This window comes from Myxine glutinosa, chromosome 9 (assembly GCF_964187855.1).
Source record: "Myxine glutinosa chromosome 9, kmMyxGlut1.1, whole genome shotgun sequence".
Taxonomy (NCBI): domain Eukaryota; kingdom Metazoa; phylum Chordata; class Myxini; order Myxiniformes; family Myxinidae; genus Myxine; species Myxine glutinosa.
Genome location: NC_136269.1, coordinates 98,256,257 through 98,267,953, shown reverse-complemented (window position 1 = coordinate 98,267,953; position 11,697 = coordinate 98,256,257). Strand labels below are relative to the sequence as shown.

Genomic DNA, 11,697 nt, shown 5'->3' with positions numbered 1-11,697 from the left:
AAATATGTACGTGTTGTTGCTGGCAAATGGCCCCGTGCCTGCCCTGCACAAACAGGCCAGTGGCACAACAGCCAATCGATCTCCCGGGAGACACCAGAGATTCCACACATGCAAGATGTTGTGATGGGGGAGGGTGGAAGCACATCAGGAGGCGAGAAGAAGTGCTCATTGAGGAGAAAAGTATACAGTACAATATATACTCCTGCTTATTTATCTGACAGCTTGCATTTATATATAGTATCAGAGTACCCGCCCTATGGGTGATCTTGTCCCAAGCATGCAACAGTTCTTCTGACACATACCTTTCTTCTGCCACATAGTTCTTCTTTTATTTGGGCAGTGTATAGGCAACTGACAGCTGCTTCAATTGCTTCCAGAAATAAAATAAAAATAACCCGGGTTACGTGCTTGAAGCAAAAATATGTCTACTACTTACACCTCACTGTACTGGAAAATATGGGGACAAGAACATTGTACTGTAAATGGTGGGGACTTGTAGTATCCGCTCCCACTTGGAGGGGGCGCTACATAATACACATTTACATGGAGAATTTTCGTCCCTCCCCAAACCACAACGTTTCCCCCATGCCCCCTCACAAGACCACAGGCAAAGATAAAAACACCCATATACACGAAATGGGGTGTTATTGATCTGATGTAGCAAGTCTGGATGTAATCAGCCCAGAACTGTAGGAGTCGTGCGACAAACAAATGAAAAATCACTCATAGAGCGACGTTTGGCAAAACCGAATGATACTCGGTAGAGTGCATACCTCCACCAGGCTGAACAGTTTACATAAATTGTATCCCATTGATAGGCCCGATCCAGATTCAGATTCAGATCTTCACCAAAATCAAATCGATTCGTCCTTGTCACACACCAAACCTGTCCACCAGGTTTCATCCAAATCCGTCCATAACACAACTTTTAGAGACAACTAACTTTTTGAGATATCATGGTGAAGAATCATTTTTAAAATTTTCGGATCCGGATCTTCTAGTCAGGTTCACTATGTCAATAAATTATATTTCGTTCAAAATCATGGTAGATTAGCAAACCTATACATTTTTGGAAAGGTTATAGCATAAGGAAACTAAAAATCAATGTTGACATTTGGAGAGATACCTGTATGGCGGCCATTTTTGATTTTCAAAATGGCCACTGTTCTATTTCTGCCTCTAATTACCCTAAAAACTTTTAAAAATATACTAAACCTATATTTTCAGGGACAAGGAATCCAATGAAAGTATCAAATTAGTGCTATGGGGAATGGTAAGACACGAATCAAAGGTTTTGAATTGCAAAATACTGTCTTTATATTCGCGATAAGTTGCATAATCAAATACATGTTATCATTTTGTACAGGCAGTTAATAACATCAAAATGTGTCACAATAATTCATATCACCAAACATACACAGGCAGTCAGCAAAATCATATATACACATGCAGTCAGTATAACTTCACATCTACACAGGCAGTCAATGACAAAATATACACAGGCAGTCAATGGCATCAAACATACACGATTACAGAATATGCCATTTAGAGTTCGTCATCACTGTCCTGTGTGTCGTATCCGACAATATAGTCCGCATCGTTTTCACAGTCCGTTCCACACAAGCAAAGGTCGGTCAAATTGATTGGCAAATCAAATTGGTCGAATGGTCGATCGAATCGAATCGAATCGATCGAATTGGTCGAATGGTCGATCGAAGCGATTGGTCGAATGGTCGATCGAAGCGATTGGTCGAATTGGTCGAATGGAATTGGTCGATTGGTCGAATTGGTCGAATTGGTCGAATCGAATTGGTCGGAATTGGCAAATGTAAACATTGATTTTCAGATTTTCCATGTAATAACGTTTCCAAAAATGTATAGGTTTGCTAATCTACCATGATTTTGAACGAAAAAAACATAGTGAACCTGACTATTCACCAAAATATAATAATTTCGGCCTTGTCACGTACCAAACCTCTGCACAAAATTTTGGACAAACACAGACAGACAGAGAAACAGGTTTGAAAACATAACATCCGCCCACCTTTGTTGGTGGAGGTAATTATAGTATCCGCATGCGGATCAGGATCCTGATCCAAAATGCAGTTTTCTGTCCTTGGCCGGTCAATTATGCACACCAGGTTTCCTCCCTTTGAGTTTAGTGTTAAACAGCAGTAGCAAGCGTTTCAAAAGGTAATCATACATGTTTGTGGTATATAATATATTTTATTTCTGGTAGGGGTGCCCCCACGAAACGCCACGTTAAGCTATTTACACACGTTAACATGGCACTTATTGGCAAAAACCCCTTGGAGAGCGGGGATATTATTCGGATTCATGTTGTTTTGTAATCACATTAGTATTATGCTATTAACATGAATGTTGTTCTTACTTTTGTTATTAGAATCGACCTTGGTAAAACGTCATGATGAACTATCTTAACAGGGATATACACCTTAACACGGATTTCGCCCAAGATGGAAAACCCCCTTGGGGGAAATGGGGGGGGGGGGGGATTGAGTCGCTACAACCTCCATCGTGTGACCTTTAATCCTCCTGTCAAGTTTGGCTGAGATTGGATAAGTAACGACCGAATGTATCGTGGTCAGACAGACACCAAAATGCATATATTAGTATGATTATGTACACATGCACACATGTATTTGAAAAATGCCAGATGATGTCCCTGTGCCTCAAGTCTTTTTACCTCTCCCCCCAACCCCCTTCCCATGCCTCCTCCCCCCAAAGCCCTCTCACTCCCACAGATCTCCCGATGTTCCTGCTCTCCATCCTGTTCTCCCGCTCCCTTTATCATACGTTTTATGTGTCAGTTTGTCTTTTTTGTGATCAATGTTAGCTCTCACACGAACCTCGACCTTGTATACAAAAAAAAGAAAAAAAAAGAAGGTCCTCGTCATTCCCCACATTCATCTTCCTCCTCCACCTTCCTATCCCTCCCCCTCATTTCCCCTCTAGAATAATTATCAAGTAGATAAAAGAGTTTCATGTCATATTGTTACGGACACGACTTAGATGTTATGATGGGCCGAGCGGAATGGCCGCCGTGTTCGCACAAGTTACCCGATTATACTCGAACGTTGGCCGAGTCGCGCTACGCTAGATCAATGAAGGAAAGGACACAACGGCTAGGTTAAATGACACGACACCAGGGGTACGGTTCTCAAGACCTCCGGAGGAGGTTATAATATTGCGGAAGGTTAGATTACAGGGATGAGAGAGACAGCATAGGAAGATAGGCACTTAGACACACTTATCTTATTCCCGACAGACCACAGATAAACGGGACAAAACTGACTCACACGGGGATTGATGGCAAGGAAAGGCGGGTATTCGATGGCTCAAGGTGCACCTTGGCTCAGGGGCAAAATCGACCCGGTCCGGTCCAAAGATGCGGGGAGGTCGCTCAGCGCTCGGAGGTCGCGACTTGTCTTTCCAAGCTGGGGGCGCATCTGACCTCACGTCCGGTAAGTGGCTGCGCATATCCGGCGGGGAGTGACACGCCCTCGGCTAGTTAGCTCCGCCCCAGATGGAATCAGTCCGCCCTTCTTATTGGGTGCGGGGGGGTTACCGGGCTCCGCCCCTGACGAGGAGCTGACAGCCAGCCCCTTCGTGGTAACCTCGTGGAGCGCATGGGCAATGGCGGCTAACCAAGCCGGAGTGAGGACGCACACTCCCCGCGCCGCGCCGCCCCCCTCTGTTGTTGTAGTTGTTGTTGTAGTTGTTGTTGTTGTTGTTTCATGGGGAAGATGGGAGGAGGTATGGGGAGGTCCTAAACTCACTACTGGTGCCATACAATCACATTCTGGTGCAACGAAGAGTCAGAATTAATGGAGACGAGTCCTTAGCTGACATAGACTAAGAATAACTAGCAAGATGTCCGAAAGTTGTCTACGTGAGATGCGGTGGACCTGGGTACGACATTTAATGGGGGAAAAAGGGGAAGGTCGGTTCTACAGAGTGTGATTTACAGGCAATGGGACTAGGGAATGGGGGATTGGGGATAGTCGGGGAGTATTGGGGAAATAGGGGAATATTTACAAGCAGATATGGAGGCCAAATGCCATATCCGCAACAATATTGACAAACGCAGACGTGAGACACATTCAGTTTTGGCGGAAATTTCCAAACTAATCAAAGGAGACATTGAGAATAGACAACTTATAATAAACGTATTATATATTGCTGCGGGAGGGTCGAGTTCAAGGTGCACACATCAAGGTGCACGCGCGTGCCGAAGAACTGCGCGATCGAACCCTCACTTTCCCACACCGTATGGGTGCCAAGGGGATTTGCACGGTGTGGAAAGCGGCGTTACCCCATGAGATTTATGGACCAGAGTCTAGCCAAATTCGGTCTCGGATGATGCTAGGCCAATGGAGAAAAGACGTACCGAACAGGTTGGAAAGTAACAACAAAATGTACAGCCTTTTATTTTGAAGGCACAGAGAAACAGAGACGAAGATTCAGCTTATCAATTATTACCTAATAATAACCCCGACCTGGCACCTTCACACTCTGACACACACACACAGGGAAAAAGGTCACTGGTTAAGGGCGTACCGATGTACGTGCTGGGATTCCTCGCAATAGGCACGTGGTCTGGTGTGCACAGTTCGCGGCTCGATGAGGTCAGGTCCGAAGGACGAACTCCAGCGCAGGTTGAGCTAGATTCAGCGCAGGTGGGACGAGCTGCCACGCAGGCAGATAACTTCAGCTCAGGTGAGTCGTGTCGAAAGGCCAACGCTTGCAGGTCAGCCGGATGGCGCAAAAGATCGGCGCAGAAGCGATGGGTGTCGACGAAGAACAAAGGCCAAAACACATGTCGTCTGCTGGAGCCAAAACAAGAGAGTCCAGAGCAGGGTATCGTCCACATGGCAAAATCCCAGGCAAAGAGAATCGTGTCGTCCACGAGGCAAAGGAAGAACAGAGCAGGAGGTCATCGACGTGGCGAAATCCACAACAAGAGTTCAGAACAGGTGGTGTAGCGCAGCAAAATCCAAAAGCAAAGAGAGTGATAATGCGCTCCGCGTGGGCTATCATCAGACCTGCCCACGCCCTTCAAAATGTTCCAGAGCCTCCCATTGGCTGAGGCTTGTCGCATCATGGCGACGTGTTCCCGGCTCGCCATTGGTCACATGCTGGCCTTCGATCTCTCCTCCCCCAATGAAGGTTTCATTCCTCCTTCCCTCTTTCATTCAGGGGAGGTTTCACTGTCCATTAGTCACATGGGCCTGTGGTGTTGGCCACGCCTTCCTGCATATCTTAATGGCTTCCTTTAACCACACAAAGGTTTGACATCCTGCCTAACTCAACGCATATTTGGTCTTTATTACTACACAATGGGAAAGGACTAATCTTTACATTCAATAAGACATAACTGACTTCTGCAGGCTACATGTTGTCATGCAACGAACTATAGGGGGTTTGCCTTTATGGCACAACCGCAACTATATATATATATACTGTATTACTGTATATATATATATATATATATATATATATATATATATATATATATATATATATATATATATATATATATATATATATACTGTATATATATGTATATATATATGTATATATATATATATATATATATATATATTATATATATTATATATATATTATATATATATATATATATATATATATATATATATATATATATATATATATATCAAGGTATGGCTTAATGGTTAGACATTGGACTTTAGAGCATGCGCTCTGAGTTTGGATGTGTCAAACCCCAGCTGAAACACAGCAAACACGAGGAAATTGGCCCTTCCTTCCTCGACCACTTGACACTTACAAAGGATAGAGCAAAGCCTCACAACCATAGGTTGGAAATCACAGCGCAGGCTTTTATGGGCTGAATGGTCTCCTTCCTTCTGCGTTGAAGTTTCTCGTAAGGAACATGTACATTATTATGTAGTTTTGCACACTTACCAAAAGCAAGTGATCAACTAAGTATGCATTTCTATATTCATCTCTCTGATCCGTCTGTCCGGCTCTTCTACTCCCCCCCCCCCCTCCTCATCCCCCTCCCCCCTCCTCATCCCCCTGCCCACCTCCTCACCCCCCTTCCCACCTCCTCACCCCCCTTCCCACCTCCTCACCCCCCCCACCTCCTCACCCCCCCCTCCCCACCTCCTCACCCCCCCCACCTCCTCACCCCCCTCCCCACCTCCTCACCCCCCTCCCCACCCCTCCCCACCTCCTCACCTCCTCACCCCCCCCCACCTCCTCACCCCCACCCCCCACCTCACCTCCTCACCCCCCCCCCCCACCTCCTCACCCCCCCCACCCCACCTCCTCACCCCCCCTCCCCCACCTCCTCACCCCCCCAACCCCCCACCATTCTACGTTGTTGTACTTGTATTTGTATATTTCCATTCACAAACTGAACCAATCCCATACCTCCAGCCACTCCCCCTCCGTCACCTTCTCAGAACGTACACACTGTACATACCGCACACACATCTGTTTCTCTCCGTTCCACAAATAATTTCTCAATTCAAAACCCAATTACCAGCACACATAACTTGTCGATGACTCTTAAGAGGAAAAGTAAATAAATAAATAAATAAATGAGTGAGTGAGTGAGTGAATGTATATTACAAAAATGTAGGTAAAGTTCAAGTTGTTTCTGTTTTGTGAACAATAGACGGGTCAATATACTGCCTGACCCCAAAAAAATTGCAAATTTTTGTTTTATGCTTATTTCTAGTAGTTTATGAAGTGGAAGACAACATATTAAAAGTTGGACAATTTTGACGCATGGGAAAGTCCCTCAGTGACGTCAGAAAACAAGATGGCTGCCGGCAGATAAAACGTAAAAAAATTGACTGATAATCATCAGACCACTAACAATTTAAAGTTAATTTTGCACCAATATTTGTATTATGATCGTTGCTGGTAGTTTATGCAGTGCTAATCCTGAGACCATTCGCAATTTAAAGTAAATATTTGCACAAATATATGTTCTTTGATTGTTTCTGCCAGTCTATGACATGGAAAGCAACATATAAAAAATTGGACAATTTTGACACATGTGGAAGTACCATATGCCTTCTAGTCTTAGATTCCAGTTTCATCGTCCTCCTCCTCCTCCTCTATGTCTGGTTCAACACTCATATTGTCACAGTTGCTGTCCTGGCAATGTCCACATGCACTGGTGCACTCTAATCCATGCTTCCTACATGAACACCTTAGTGTTTTGCACCCCCCTGAACAGTTGCAGTGAATCATCTGAAGTAGTATGTCTGGAGCAGGGCTTTTGTCTGTCATCACTGGAACAAGTTTTCCTCCTTCTACCTTCCATCCCCACTCCGTTGGCTCCATTCCACAACAAAGGCCCATCCATTCCATTACCTGGTAATAGGTCCGCAGAGAATGAAACTTGCAGGCAGCGGATGTGGGTGGCAGTCTTTCAGGAGTGACAAATGCCTTAGCCCTTGCAACCTTTTTGCAGAGAATGTTGTATCTGATCGATGCCAATGAGTCGTTCTGATTTGCTTTAAACAATGCCACCATTGCTCTGCAGCCTGCAGTTTCAATAACATCCTGACTCTGCTGTGGTTTACAGAACACCTTTGAGCTGTCTATCAGTTCCTTTTCTTTCTTGATGATTCTTTGAAACCCTGACTTCTTTCCAATCCCAAAGACACGAGACGTTGCGTCACAGCCAGTTAATGCATGAAGGAACAAAATATCTCTGCAGGCTGCATTTCCAAGTATCTGCTGAAGGACTTTGATATTGTAGACATTTGATTTTGCCGTGTCAGAACGGAAATAGAGTTCAATGCAGTTTGTCTCCACCATATAGAAGAGCAGGAGGAGAAGGAGATCTGTATCTTCTCCAATGAGGGTTGTAGATCTGGAAGCCGCATTTGCGACGGCCGCTTTTGCAATCTCAACATCAGCATCTCCCTCTGCTTGGATCACCTCACAGCCTTCCTTGTGCAACACCTCTATAATCAACAGTATCATTGCCTGCTTGTTTGACTCATTCGACAGAAAGTCCTCCTTTTTCCCAACAAATTTTGTTGACTCCGTAATGTTAACCTTGGTGGCATTCTTGTTTCTATTCCGACGTTGATGAGAACAGTCCTTTGTGCTTGGCCCAGCCTCATAACCATCAAACACAACAGTAGCTTTGCCATAGTGTCGTACTGTAAATGAGGCATATTCATCTGCAATGGAACTGTAGGTGAATCCCTCTGTCCACTTTAAGCGGTGAATAAGTGATCCCCCGTCAAGAACATAGTGATCTGTTCCTGGAACTGTCTGGTTGACAGCATTGTCAGATTTGGTTGTAGCATAATTCCTTATTGCCTCCGCCAACTGTGGTTTATCTGGCTGGCGCAGGATGTTTTTTGCCTCAAAAAGAGACATTGGGTATGGGCAGAGTTCATATTTCATCACTTCACCTATCTGGAGATCTCCCGTCTGTGACACCACTAAGAACCTCTGGAATAGTAACGCTGGATCTATTGTGCGGTCCTCAGCAACTTTGACTGCCCTGCTGAATGCAAGTGTCTTGGCTTTAGAACTCCTTTTGTGTGAATAGGAGTAAGCTGGGTGATCATCCATCTTCTTGACAATGTCACTACCTACTTTGAATAGGTCATGAACATTGACATCCTCATTTGCAGTAACCCCTGTGATGATATTGCGCAATGACTTGTCATCAGAAAATGGTGTGAAGCTGTCCAGTTTTTCGGCAACTTTGCCACGATCAGCTTCATCTCGACTCACTCTGGATGTTGTCAACTCCTTATGTTGTTCACTTGTTGAGTAGCTACTCGAGGTCAGTTCTTGCATAGCAAGGTTGTAGGAGGACGATATGGTTGAAGACAGAGTCCAAACTGCTCTCTGGTGCTCTGACATCCCACTTCCTCGAGTCAGCCCCCCTTGGCTTTTCAGTGAGCGCATTAATGTCTGTTCTATCACAAGATCAGAGCCTAGGCCAGCCCAGTATTGGTCACTGCGCCGGATTACATGATAACCAGATTGGAACTTCTGATGAACCTCAGGGTTGTCATCCTCTAACGCAAGCATCTTCTCGAGATAGAGTCGAGCTGACTTCAGGTAATTGGGATGGCCAGCAGCTGCAAATATCGGCAAGCAAGCTGATATGGCTTGGAGATGCATCTCCCAGGACCCCGTCCGATCAGCTGCCACAAGTGCCCTTGCAATTCCCAACATACGCTGGTAGTTGATCCAAAGTGCACTGGTTTTCGAGTCCTTTGCAAGTTTATTCCTTTCCTGATTCAATCTATTGTCAATGAAATGAATGCACTCTGATTGCAACACAGACTCTATAGTGTCACTTTCGACAGTCTCCAGGGAAATGTACAGTCGCTCCAGTTCTGCCACTTGTTCTTGAAACCCAGGGTCAACTTCCACAATCTTGCCAACAACCTGACGTGTAAGACACTGATCCACAAGCAAATGGCCACGAAAAGCACGTTGCACCGCCTTCCCACTCAGCATGTGCACAACAGCATTTTGACCATACACTGTTTCCAGGATCTCTTTCAGTCCACTTCCATCCATCAAACTTCCAATGGCACCCAACAAATTCATTAATGTGTGGAAGCTCCCAAGCAGTAGCACTGCATTATGGATTGGGTTATCAGCAGGAAGAGCATTCACTATCTCAGAGGCCTTCCAAAACAGCGGTTGGTCAAATGTGATGATTGCTGGCATGTTGTGTTTTGATGCAAGTTTGCTCAGGTAATCAAGAGTTGACAAGATGCAGGTTTTGTCACCTGGGTTCATATCAATCATTGGGAGAAACTGTATTGAGGCTTTCCCTGGGTGATCACACTCCTCATGCAGAAAGTGCATCATGCCTTGCCAATTTGGTGCACTCTTTTCGAAGCAAAATGACATCTCCCATAATATGTCAATTGGGCGATCACAAATTGATAACAAAGGGAGGGGCTGAAATTTGAGGTTGCGGTTGACGTGCTCTGCATAGCGGTAATCTATTATATTGATCTTCGTCAGTTCGACGAGCTTCCTGTCAGACATTTTCTTTCTAGATATGATGTGGCTAGATTGACGCCCTGGTGTAATAGCTGCTATCATGCCCATCCCATGAAAGGTACCCTTTCCATCCAACGTTATGATGTTGTGGTCCACATTGTCTCCAGCAAATAACAAGGATGTATCAAGAATGTCGGTGTCACCTCCAAACACATCCGGAGCAAGAGAAGAGGCTGCATTTACTTCAAACCGTTGCACTTCGGAGTAAGATGAGGAAAAGCCAAAGGTTGATAGACTATCTATCAAGAAACGAGACCTATACAAGTGATGCATTTGCACTGCAAGACCAAGCTGCAATGGTGCAATTACAGCCCTTGGACGCACTGCTTGGATGACTGCTTGTCCAATACCAGCAACCTCCCTAGATGTATCTTTCCCGACCAAAAGATGCTGCAGCAAGAATCGCAGGCTAGTTGGGACATACCCCAATGCAGCAGTAAGGCTTAGGTCTGCAGTAGTTGGGTATGTATCCCCATGTGGTGCAACTGTTGTTTTTATGTCACTTTTTATTAGTTTTGCAGCAGTCTGAAGAATTGCACGTTTTTGTGCTTCTTCATCATCTTCTCGTGGTGCATTGTAGTGGTCACGGAGGATCTGGGACATTTTTTCTCTGAATGTCACAATGTCTTTTAAGCCTCTACCCTCTGCCATGAATATAGATTCACCATATCGTTTTTTAAGCTGTTCCTTCATGTATTGGTTCCCATATGCATTGGATTCACTATCGCCCAGGTATTGTTCCATTCTAGCCACGAGGTCTGTAATTGTTAACTGTTCCTCATCATTGTCTTCAAGAAAAGAGCACACCTTATCGAAAGCCTCATTCTGGTCACTGTCCTTAGGCCTTCCCATTTTTCGTCTCTTGTTTGACTCAGTCGGCTTGAACCGTTGTGGAATGTCTCGCATTGTGCGGAAATTAATGTTGCAGGACTTGTGGTACACACAGTCAGCTGCATGGAGATCACCCTCAAAATATTCAATGCGGCCTTGAACAGCAAGGGCCCATTCATCGCTCCTTGTTTTGCAATGAACTGATATAGTTTTAACAAATGCGTCAGTCTTCACGTAGCCAAAACTGGCTGTTTCTGCATGGCCTCGCTTTGGGCCCTCTTCCTTAACTTCAGTGCCGCAGAAAAGGCAATGTGTTTTACTGTCATATGGTCCCAGGGAAATGCGAGCACTCCTCTTGACTGATGGACCTGATTCCGCATGATCCTTCTTGGTTAAAGCAATGTCCTTTTTGTTTATGTGATTCACTCGGCATGATTTGTGAACACTGGTACCAGCTAGAATTCTGATGTCAACACCCCTTTCGGCACTTGCACGGTTGATGCCTTCTGCTCCTTTCTCACGAACTGATACTGTTTCCTCACAGTCCAATCCCCTTTGGCATAAAGGGCAGGTCTCTTTACCATATAAAGAGTTCATTTTCTATCTCTGAAAATACAAAAATGAGATCTTTTAGAAGCATGCAGTCAATTTACATTGGCCATATACATTGAATGCCATCAGAGCATTCTCCGCCCCTGAAACTGAGATATTTATGTAAGATATATATTAGGAGGAAACATACTATGGAATAATCTGCATAGTGGTCATCCCATTGCTTTCTGCATCTGAAAT

At 44.8% G+C, this 11,697-nt stretch overlaps 2 protein-coding genes across 5 annotated transcripts in view; one reads left to right on the top strand and one right to left on the bottom strand.

Annotated features, from left to right (window-relative positions):
• The window catches only part of HERPUD2 (HERPUD family member 2), a 343,531-nt gene that overhangs the window by 21,488 nt on the left and 310,346 nt on the right, over positions 1 to 11,697 (top strand). The gene's annotated exons all lie outside the window — the stretch shown is intronic.
• LOC137435196 (copine-2-like) overlaps positions 1 to 11,697 on the bottom strand; it is a 103,003-nt gene that overhangs the window by 89,368 nt on the left and 1,938 nt on the right. The window lies entirely within an intron of this gene.